At 43.0% G+C, this 12,222-nt stretch overlaps 1 protein-coding gene across 9 annotated transcripts in view; it reads right to left on the bottom strand.

The window, feature by feature from the left end:
• Positions 1-12,222, bottom strand: part of GFOD2 (glucose-fructose oxidoreductase domain containing 2) — a 39,838-nt gene that overhangs the window by 22,728 nt on the left and 4,888 nt on the right. For 2 of the 9 annotated variants that reach the window (XM_006072016.4, XM_044932073.2), the window contains exon 2: positions 2,215-2,288. The exons of 5 other annotated variants lie outside the window; for them this stretch is intronic. The gene's annotated coding sequence lies outside the window, so the exon portion shown is untranslated. Of the gene's footprint in view, positions 1-2,209; positions 2,289-12,222 lie in introns of all 9 variants that reach the window. 2 more of the 9 variants (XM_006072014.4, XM_044932072.2) reach the window with 1 other exon arrangement.

Consider the following 12,222-nt stretch of genomic DNA (forward strand, 5'->3'; position numbering starts at 1 on the left):
GCGCCACCATCCCTTGCAGGTTTCCCTTACCCCGTCACCACTGTAAATAACCCCTCCCTTAAAGGCATTTCCATAACTCTCTGAACGTGCTGGCTGTTTCCTGCCTGGACCCTAACTAACAACAGTGAGTAATGAGAACCACTGAATTTTTTTTTAACTTGAGGTAAGTGGAATAGAGTTCAGGAGACAGACACCGAGAACCAGTTAAGATAAAAATAAGAGATAAGGAGGGTCTGATGGAGGGAATGAAATGGAGCAGAAAGCTATCAATAGGACTTGGGGTTATGAGGGGAGAGGAAAAAGCCAAAAATGGCATCAAATTATAGACCAACATCCCTCATGAACACAGGATCAAAATCCTTAATAAGCTATTAGCATCATCAATATATGATGACCAAGAGAATGTAAGCCTGGTTCAATATTCTAAAATCAATTAGTATACTTCAACATATCAAGCCATTAGATTAGTTATTAAACTGCATTAATTAGGAATGCAAATTAAAACTTATCACAACTACACACCTATTGGAATGGGTAAAATGCAGAAAATCTGATATCAAATACTGATGAGGATATAAAGTTCATGAAAATGAGAAATGGTATCACCTCATCCATCTTCTTTCATCTCCCTCTGCTCCACAATGCCTCAAAGTTTATTGACAGGATATGGGGCTACAGCAATGGTTACCTGCTAGTTTTCTCCACCCCTTGGGACGTCATTCAAATGGACCAGAGGTAAACACTCACGGAGAAAGAGGCAGTCTCCCTTCCCCATGCCTGCTCTTCTAGCGAGGTCTTTGGTGAGAGGAGAATTATAACAGAAGAACTGAGTAGTGTTGTTTTCTGTCATGTTATCCTTTATTCCGAAACAACTAGCAGTATATCCTTAAGCATGCTTTTGACTGACCGTAGTTTTTTTTCAAGGGTCATTACTTGTTCTGGGATTGTGTCTTCCTGATGCCATTAGAATTATCAAGCCATTGAGAAGCTTACATATGGTGGAGCCTGGGTGGTTCCATCCAAGCTATATGGAAACCTATCTATTATAGTTTTCCCTGTAACTACATATTTTTTAATTACAAATTGTGCTTTCTCTTTTTCAGTGCCAGGTTTCAGAAAGAGCCATTAGAGATTTCTAGATAGTTACTGCCTTGTAATAGTATATTTACACTGCAAGCCACACAAATGCAGCCAACTGATTTTCAGCCGAGGTATTATATCAATTCATGGGGAAAGAAAACTCTTTTTAATAAATGGTGTAACAACTGGATATCCATATGGGCTTCCCTGGTAGCTCAGCTGGTAAAGAATCCGCCTGCAATGCAGGAGACTCAGGTTCGATTCCTGGGTCAGGAAGATCCCCTGGTGAAGGGGTAGGCTACCCACTCCAGTATTCTTGAGTTTCCCTAATGGCTCAGACGGAAAAGAATCCGCCTGCAATGCAGGAAACCTGGGTTCGATCCCTGGGTTGGGAAGATCCCCTGGAGGAGGGCGTGGCAACCCAATCCAGTATTCTTGCCTGGAGAAGCCCCATGGATAGAGGAGCCTGGCGGGCTACAGCCCATGGGGTCACAAAGAGTTGGACATGACTGAACGACTAAACACAGCACATGGCAAACAAAAACCCTTGACCCTTCTTTTCTCACTGTGTACACAAAAATTAATCCAAAATGAATCAAAGATCTAAATGTAAAAGCCAGAACCACAGAGCTTCTGGGATTCTCAGGTGGTGCTAGTGGTAAAGAATCCACCTGTCAATGCAGAAGATGCCAGAGAAGAGAGTTCTATCCCTGGGTCAGGAAAAGCCCCTGGAGTAGGAAATGGCAACCCACTCTGGTATTCTTGGCTGGAAAATTACATGGAGAGAGGAGCCTGGCGGGCTACAGTTCATGGGGTGGCAAAAAGTCAGACACAACCGAGTACGCACCCACCATACACGAAGCTTCTAGAAAAACATGTCAGAGAATATTTTCAAGATCACAGGATACATAAAGATTTCTTGGACAGAACACACAAAGCCCTAACCCACTGATGTTAAAAGAATTTCTGCTCATTACAAAAACACATATATATGGAATCTAGAAAAATGGCACTGAATAATTTATTTGCAGGGCAGTAATGGAGAAAAAGACATAGAGAACAGACTTATGGACTTGGGGAGAGGGGAAGAGAGGGCGAGATGTATGGAGAGAGTAACATGGAAACTTACATTACCATATGTAAAATAGACAGCCAATGGGAATTTGCTGTTATGTCTCAGGAAACTCAAACAGGGACTCTGAATCAACCTAGAGGGGTGGAATAGGGAGGGAGATGAGAGGGAGGTTCAAAAGGGATGGGATAAATATACACCTATGGGTGATTCATATTGAGGTTTGACAGAAAACAACAAAATTCTGTAAAGCAATTATCCTTCAATTAAAAAATAAATAAATTTTAAAACATATATATATATAAACCCTCTTAAAAAATAAAGCAATTATCCTTCAATTAAAAAAAAAATAAATTTTAAAACATATATATATATATAAACCCTCTTAAAAAATAAAGTAAAAGATTTTTTTCCATTTTAGGCATATATATGAAACATTAAAATCATGAAAGTAGGAACTGCAAATTTGAGCTTACTATGCTCAAATTTTTATTAAAACTTCTAAATGATTTTCACTATCCCTCTATTTTTACTGTTGTGATCTTTTGGTAAAATATTATAAAAATATAAATTAATAAAGAGAGTACACTGGGTCCAGGATTAAAAAAACCACTGGGACTTGCCTGGTAGTCAGGTGGTTAGGACTCCATGGTTTCACTGCAGGGGGCCTGGGTTCGATCCCTGGTCAGGGAACTAAGATCCCACACTCCTGTGGCAGTCACAAAAAAAAGACGACGACGACGACGACGACACAGACACACACAAAAGAATAACCTGATTTTCTAAAATGTCAAAAGATTAGATCGAGTCACACCAAAGATACAAAAACAGCCAATACGCATGTGAAAAGGTGCTCCATATCACTAGTCATCAGGGACATGCAAACTAAAACCAAACCTTGCTAGAATGGAAAAGGTAAAAAAAGAGAGAGGGAGAGACTAACAATCCCAAAGTCTGGAGAGGATATGGAGCAACAGAACTCTCACACATTGTTGGTGGCAGTGTGAAATAGTACACTTTGGAAAACTGACATTTTCTTATAAAGATATATCAACTCAATGACACAACAACTCCATTCGTAGATATTTACCCACGAAAATGAAAACATATGTCCACAAAACCTTACACAAAATATTCTCAGCACCTTATTCATCTTAGCCCTAAATTGGAAATCAACCCAAATGCTTAGGAATAGGAGATTAGATAAATAAATTATGGTATGGTCATACAATGAAATACAGAAAAAAGCAGCAAAAATTAATGAACTACTAATGCATGCAACCACATGCATGAATCTTAAAAATATTACTTTGAGTGAAAGACGCTAGGCGCACACACCCAAAAAAACAGTCCTTACTGTAGGACCTCATTTACTTGAAGTACAGGCAAACTTACTGTTAGCAACAGGAGTCAGAAGTGATAGCGGGATGGCTGGTGGGTGGGGAGGTGGCGCAAGGAGGTGTGGGACTGACTAGAAAAGGGCACGAGGAAATGAATGAGGATGGAAATATTCTATATCTTGCGTTGCACTGTGGTTACATGGGGATATATTTGTCACAATTCATCAAGTTGAATACTTAGGATCTGTGTATTTAATTGCATGTAAATTTTACATCAATTTTTAATTACTGTAAGTTATGGCTGAGGGCATAGAACAACCTATTTGCACCATGTGGATTTACATCTATAATCAAATTAAATGGACATTGTGAATTAAGTCTCTTTCCTTTAAACACAAAACCTGAAGTTGTTTGCACGCCAGTGACTATTCACATAGCTTTACATTGTATTTACAACTATTTACATTGTATTAGATATTGTAAGTAATTTAGAGATGACAAAGTATACAAGAGGATAAGTATATGTCATATGCCATTTTATATGAGGGGCTTGAGCATCCGTTGAGCACTTTTTCTATGTTCTAGTGGCTCAGACAGTCAAGAATCTGCCTACATTGATGCAGGAGACCCGGGTTTGATCCCTGCCTGAGTCAGGAAGATCCCCTGAAGAAGAGAATGGCAACCTCCTCCAGTATTCTGGTCTGGAGAATCCCATGGACAGAAGAGCCTAATGGGCTACCGACCATGGGGTTGCAAAGAGTTGGACACGACTGAACAACTAACACTTTGAGCATCTGTGGATTTTGGGATCCCAAGGGGTTTTGGAACCAACCCCAGCCTCCTAGATACCAAGGGAGGACTGTATAAAGACAATGGCTGAAGCCAAGCAGAAGCCAATGATCTAGTGAGTGTGGGCACTTGCTGAGGATCAGAAGGTTGCCCTTTCCCATAGCCAACATCAAACTAGGCAAGCTGCTGAGCTGCCGGGGTTAGGCAAATCCTCAGCACTCACGAACAACTCGTACTCAGGAAGTGAGGGCTGAAAGAGGGGTTCTTCTCTGGTATTGCTGCAGGCAAGCCAAGGAAGGATGGCTGTAAGTGAGAAATAACATGCAACAGGTTGCGGCTGCAGCTGGACAGGTTGGGCAACAGGTTGGCTCATCACATGGGTAGGAAGCCTAAGCTCAGCTTCCACCCCCACCACACCCCAGAACCAGCCCATGGCTGGAATTCCCCAGCGGGGCACCCTCTGGGCACCCTCGACAGATTTGGCGGCGGGCCTCTGCCCTCTCAGACACATTCCCAGGTGCCAGCGTCAAGGGGCTTGTTTGGGAATTAGACTTTTCTGTGGATGAATTTCTTCAGTAATTGTATCTTAATATAAAATACTCTAAAATAAAGCACTGTGGCCAATGATGCGGCCAGGACCCTAATTATTAAGTGAGTTGGGGCCTCAATCTAACTTTATTTATTTGTTTGTCAGGCCACACAGCTCGCAGGATCTTACTTCCCCAACCACGGATTGAACTCATGCCCTCAGCACTGAAAGCAGAGAGTCCTAACCACTGGACCACCAAGGAAATTTCCAATCTAATTTTGAAGTAGATTGTGACATTGGCTGTTTCTTCCTACCTCTCTGGCCATTTCTCTGCTTGTTTCTCCTGATGAGGACTGTGGTAACCATGGCTCTTGCCTCAAGACTGATGAGTCTATTCATATTCACTCTCATAGCTTTAAATACTATCTGTTCTCTGATGACTTTCAAAGCTGTCAGCCAGGTCCTCTTCCTTGAGCTTCAGACTAGCATAAACAACCACCTATCTGATGTACATTTCGACTTGGTGTCCAGAACTAAACTCCTGATGTTTCTCCCCACCAAACTCACTTTTCCCCACAGAAACTGGTAACACAAATTTTCCAGCTGTTTAAATCAAAAGCTTGGAGTAATCTTTGATCCTTCTTTTTCTCATACGTCTCATCTGATCCGTAAAAACATGTCTTAGTGGCTGTCTCTCTTCAAAACACACCCTGAATCTGAGCACTTCCCACTACTTTGCTGCCACCGCCTAGATTCCAGTCACTGTCCTCTCTCCTGTGCTACCGTGAGAGCCCACCTGGTCTTCCTGGTCTCCCAGGGCAGATTCTACCCTGCCCCTTCTTGTACTGTACTCCCAGTTTACTCTCATCTAGCACTGAGGGCGATGCCATTAAAATGTAAGTCAGATCATGCCACTCCTCTGCCCAAAGGCTGCATAGGCTTTGCATCTCTTCCTGGGTCAGGAAGATCCGCTGGAGAAGGGATAGGCTACCCACTCCAGTATTCTTGGGCTTCTCTTGTGATTCTGCTGGTAAAGAATTTGCCTGCAATGCACGAGACCTGGGTTCGATCCCTGGGTTGGGAAGATCCCCTGGAGAAGGCAAAGGCTACCCACTCCAGTATTCTGGCCTGGAGAATTCCATGGAATGTATAGTCCATCGGGTCACAGAGTCGGACACGGCTGAGTGACTTTCACTTTCACTTTAGCATAAAAGCCAAGGTTCTTCCTCTGACCTACAAAAGGCCTGTCTGCCCCCTATCCTCTTTCTGACTTTACATCCTATTTCTCTTTCCCTTGCTCACTCAACTCCAGTTACCATGGTTCGCTGCTGTGTGTATCGCAAACATTCCAGGTACGTCTCTGTTTCAGGGTTTCTGTGCTGGTGGTTCCCTCTACTGTACTGATGAGATCAACTGGGTCTACATACTCCCTCACTTCCTTCAGGTCTCTACTCAAATGCTGTCTTATTAGAAACAGGTTTATCCTCCCATTGTTAGTCTCCTACCACGCCTCCTAGAATGCTCCTTGAGAAAAGGGAATTTTTTGTCTGTTTTGTGCACTGCTGTACCCCCAAGTTCCTTCCCCCAAGGCCTAATATGCAGTGGGTGCTCAATAAATATTTGCTGGAAAAAGGTGAAAAGATTCCAGACCTTGCTCCTGTATAGTTAATCAATAAACCAAGATATATATACTGAACTCATCAAAACTGTAAATAATTCTGTACAATCTTGGGGTATGTTCACAAATGTAATAAAGAGAGTACTTATGCTGATAATTAAATAGTTTGAGGCAGAATCTGGTATAATGGTTTAGGAAAGAAAGCATCATAGAATAGCTCTGCCTGCCAGCTGGGATTAGGAAAATGAGCCGAGGCTCTCAGTCTTAAACTACAACTTGACCTGTCAAGAGGGTGCCTGCAACCAGAACTGTCTCTCCAACTACCCCACCTCCTCACATAATGTGACTCATGCTTATCTGTTAGCTCCTTATCTGTTAGTCCCCTTGTAGTCAAGCTTCCTCCTCTAACAGAAGCATACTCTACGTCAAGCCTTGCAGGATCCCAGTGACCTAGCACGTAGGGGCTATGTTCAGTCAAATGCCAACAATCATGAAGGGAAAGGAAGTGACAGTGGACTCAAGTGATGGTGATTCCAACCTGACCATCTGATAAGGAATCACTCTAGCTGCACTGAAGCTTTCCTGCCCCCATGGCCAGTCTATCCCTATGTCCCACCAACTGGACATCCGAATATCCCTTGATTTCCATCCACTGCTCTGGTTCCATAAACCAGACGGTTTTCCTGAATTGGCCATTTCTTCCCCTAGCCTCTCTAGGATAAAGCCCAGATTCCCTGATGGGCTCTCCCCAGCGTGGGTTGGACCTTTCCCCATCTCTCCACCTTACCACTTTCCCCTTACACTGCACTCAGCTCAGTATGCTGGCAGCTACCATATCTAACTCCTTCAGTTTTGCTCTGAGGTTCTGGTCCAAACTATTTGCTCTGCCTGCAATAATTTTTTCTTCAATTTCTCAGGATAACTCCTTCTCAGATTTGTTATGTCTCCACTTAAACACCACTTCTTCAGAGAAGCTGTGCCTGAGCTCTGTCTTTCACAGTGCCCATCACACTCCACTGGGATCTGCCATGATGTCAAGAGGCTGCCTGTCTCACACAATGCTGTCACCAGGACTGAGCAGCACCCGACACTGAGTAGGTGCTGAGTGATGACTGAGGAATGAGTAAGTGTGAGAACACAGAAATCAAGAAGTCAGGTCAAAGCCTGTGTGGCAGCTGCACCAACTAGAAGGCAACAGCTTTTCCTGCTCAAGTCCTTCTTTTCCTTCCTATTTTAAATAAAATGTTTTAAAATCTTAAAGAGGATAAGATTGGTTTTTTTTTTGGCAATGCTGGGGGCTTGTGGAATCTTAGTTCCCCAACCAAGGATTGAACCTGGGTCTTGGAAGTGAAAGCAACAAATTCTAACCACTGGACTGCCAGGGAATTCCCTGAATATAAGCTTCTTTGAATGATGTTCCAGAACTGATATGATAACCATCACCCTAGGAGAGGGGTGCCATGATGTTAACATCCAGTTGCAAAGAGATCTAGATTTATAACATAAGAGCATAATTCATGAGCACACTAAAAGGAGACAAAATTAAAAGGTAAAGGTAAATGTTAAGTTTAATTCTCATTTTGCAAAACCCAGGAATCTGGTGGGGGAAATAAGTAGTCTTTCATGTGGTCATCAACATCAACCATGTACTAAGAACCAAGAGCCCACCTTCCAGGCCACCCCCACAACACCTGGAAACTGAGCCACTCTGATAGACAGACTGTTGTTGCATGGTCAGTAGAGCTGGACCCAAAGAGGAAAGACAACCACACCTCAGCACTGGAGCTCAGCCAGGAGCTGGGGGGAGTCTGCAGCCTGAGTTCTGAGCTGCGTTTTCACAGCCAAGGGACTACCTGCGGTACCGTTAGAGGTCCCCATGAACCAGCTTGTACTCCCAGTCTGAAAGGGTAACATGCTTTCTGCAGTTTTCAGATAAAAGAGAAAGTATGTCTTTATCTACATTTATGTTTCCACTGAAAAATAAAAGTCTAACTAAACAAACAGGTATTGAGTTTTACAAAGGAGTTATGATAAATGTCCCTGGATCTCAAAAAATCCAAAGATCCTGTGGAGAAGGTTTCATTTTCCTACAATTTGTTTGTCATACACGGACTCAGTGACACAGATGTCGCTGCCTTCTCACTGACTGCAAAAACGTGACAAAGGAAAGAAAGACTCCTCCTCCAATTCTGCAAGCCGACATGGAGGTAAACTGCTAAGCAACCACCAGATCTCGAGAGCGCACACCCACACCCAGCCAAAGATGCCGGCTCCCGGGCTCTGTGCTGCCGTCACAGTGTCCTAAGAGGGACATTAGCGAAAGGCCTAATGACCTGTCTAATGAGGCATAACTACCCAGTGGACAAAAAGGTCAGCTAAAATTGAGTCATGAAGGAGACGTAAATTTAACTAACACCCACAGAGGTATCTGGATCATGACCTACCTGGTCTGAAAGTTAGTTTCAGCTGATGGTTACAGTAAGAAAAAGTACTTTGCTACCAGTTATATTAAATATTGCTTCTGAAAGTCTGGCAATAACAAGATGACTATTTTTCTGAGACTGCTTTAACAGCAAGTTCTAGACTGACACTGACCTGAAAATTCCATCCTCATCCCTACTCTCACAGAGCAATGTTATCTAACCCTTCAATTTCACTCTGACCTCCAGGCAAACATACTCAATTGGCCCTGTACCAACCTATCAGCTTCTTCCAACCCAAATTTATCTTTCCTTTCCTTCTCCTGTGTGCCCTCACCCCCATTTAATGGCATGATACCCAGTCACCAGAGTTCTTTCCTCATTCATTCCCCAGTATCTGTGAGGGCAACAATGGGTCAGGCATTGTGCCATAAGGTGGGGCACAGGGCAGTGATCCAGACAGGCCAGGTCCCAGGAGCTTAGTTCCCATTTCTTGCTACACCCACAGCTAAATACCAAGGAGTGATTTGACAGAGGGAACACAATGACAAAGGCATGTGACAAAGACCCTGCCTTTGCTGAGGTAAAGTACACTTGGCCACGATGCCTGTGAAGTACCCAGCCCTAGAGAGAGGTGTATTTTACATGTAATCCTGAGAAGACAATGAGTTTTTAATTATACTCATAAAATATTTTTCAACATGAAAACCGAACTTACTAAAGTTTTGTGTTTTCTACCTTCTATATGGATACAAGTATCCTGTTGCTGTGAAAATGGCTATTTCTATGGCAGCAAGAGACACTTCAGAGTCACCTAATCTGCCTTCCTTCAGATTTCGGGTATAGGGTGTTCTTAGGGCACCCCAGAGCACAACAACCCTGACTGGTGTTCTCTAACTCTGTTATGTGGCTTCTGGTCACCAGGAAGGTTAAGTAGCTCTCCTGTGAATGGAAATGCCCGGTGTCCTTCACAAACATCAAAAACTGCTTACCAACTAGGCCACGATTATGCTCAGCTGTAGTTTAACAATGTTCTAGCTATTAATTGTGACATGTAAAATAATCTAATCTCAGGACAGTCTTTGCCACACCAACCCCCTTTTCCTGTTTTCCTTTTGGTTAATGTGTAATGAAGGAGGTTGGTTATAAAATACAGAATGTATCTGGGATATGCCCACCTGAAAATAGCCATTCATTTGAGTATTTTATAATTTTCTGATTATTGTTTAAATGATGCTCAGTGTCTTACTATGAGACTCTACGGTCTTTCAGGACCAAGACTGTGTAATTAAGGAGATCACAGGTCCCTGAAACTTAACACTTCAAGGTATTTTGCTAACATTCCTATAATACTTGAAGGCATTTAAATGTTCTTTGCACAACAATCTTAGCATATTAGGGATATTAAGCAGTGAAGGGGCTTCCCTGGTGGCTCAGTGGTAAAGAAATCTGCCTGCCAGTGCAGGAGACACAGATTCCATTCCTGGTCTGGGAAGACTCCACATGCAAGGAGCAACCACGCCCGGGCACCACAACTACTGAACCACATGCCGCAACTACTGAAGCCTGGGTGCCTAGAGCCTGCGCTGCGCAACTAGAGACGCCAGCGCAATGAGAAGCCCGTGCGCCACAACTAGGGAGCAGCCCTCACTCACCACAACTAGAGAAAGCCCAAGCAGCAACGAAGACCCAGCACAGCCATTAAAAAAAAGAAAAAGTAGCGAAGCAAGGAGAAACAAAGACAGCAATTTTGAAAGAATAACCACTATGACCAGGAGCAAGCCCTGGGCTGGGGCAACCAAAACAGCCATTTGAGCACAATAATTTAATTTTGAAAATAAGATCTGATGAGAAATACGACGTTCAACCCTTGCCCCCATTACTTCAAAAAACAACAACAATAACAACAACCAGGCTTTGTCCCCTTAGTCCCTGGCACAGGAATATGAGTGCAAAAGGCTGACAAGTAACAGGAAGTACAGCTGATCTCTCCACCATCCCCCATCTCCCTGACAATGAGAGGATGCCTGGATGACAAATGCATATCTCACACGCTCCCAGAGCCACCCCCAGAGAGGCCCCTCTGAGACGATAACCATTTCCTAGCAGGAACCACCACTGGGCTGCAGAAGCCATTAACCATGTGGAACATCCTCCAATATGCTGTGGGATGCAGAAACACAAAGCCATCCGTCAGCAAGCACCCAGAGACCCTAAGGGTCAAAACTATTCATCAACAAGCACCAAAGAAAGTCTTAGAAAGCAGTGTAAGAGCTCTATGGTCACCTTTCAAATACATACAAGTGAATTCATTATCCTAGGGAACAACACTGCTGTTTGGTTCATGACACCTGAGTGAGGAAACATCGGTGCTTCCTGGTCCCTGCCATCATTCTCCCTCCACTTAAAAAAAAATAAAATTTATTTGGCTGTGCCGGGCCTTAGGTGCAGCATGCAAAGTCTTAGATGTGGTATGTGGGATCTAGGGGCTTCCCAGGTGGCTCAGATGGTAAAGTGGGATCTAGTTCCCACACCAGTGATTTAACCTGGGCCCCTATATCGGGAGTGTAGAGTCTCAGCCATTGGACCACGTGGGGAGTCCCCCTCCACCACTTTTAATTCAGTCAGAGCAAGAAGAGGCTGAAGGCCCGCAGAGAGAAAACAAGTTCAGTATCATTCTTTACACAAGCAAGAAACTTTTAGGAAGTTGTTTTTTTTTTTTTTTTTAATATTCACTCACTACAGAAAATTCCTATGTGTTCTTCTTACACTCTTTTTTGCTAAGTTTTACATTCGTTCAATGTACTTGTAATCAAATTATATTCACAACTTTGTTCCTGATTTTTTTCACTTACTATTTTGACATAAGCATTTTTCACGTTATCACAGTTTTTAAGGATTACTAATTATCTGAACCAGCTCTTCCTTTCTCTAGTGTTAGACATTTCTGTCATTTTTAAATTGTTTTCTGTTATAAATTACAAAGATTAAGAAACTAGGGCCCAGTAATTATATGATGTGGGCTTTGCAGGTGGCTCAGTGGTAAAGAATCCGACTGCAATGCAGGAGACTCAGGTTCAATACCTGGGTCAGGAAGACCCCTGGAGAAGGAAATGGCAACCCATTCTAGTCTTCTTGCCTTGGAAAGCCTGAGGAGCCCGGTGGTCTACAGTCCATGGGGCCGCAAGAGTTGGACATGACTTAGCAACTAAAACAACAATTACATGATTTGCCTAGCATTAGCATTCTAAGCAAAAATATAATTCTGAAAGAAATAATAAAGACTTTGAGATTGTAAAGCGATACAGTAAATCTCAAAGCCAAGTAGGAAGTACTTCCCGTTATATTTTGGAATTATCTATTCTCATGAGAAA

Source organism: Bubalus bubalis, chromosome 18 (assembly GCF_019923935.1).
Source record: "Bubalus bubalis isolate 160015118507 breed Murrah chromosome 18, NDDB_SH_1, whole genome shotgun sequence".
Classification (NCBI taxonomy): domain Eukaryota; kingdom Metazoa; phylum Chordata; class Mammalia; order Artiodactyla; family Bovidae; genus Bubalus; species Bubalus bubalis.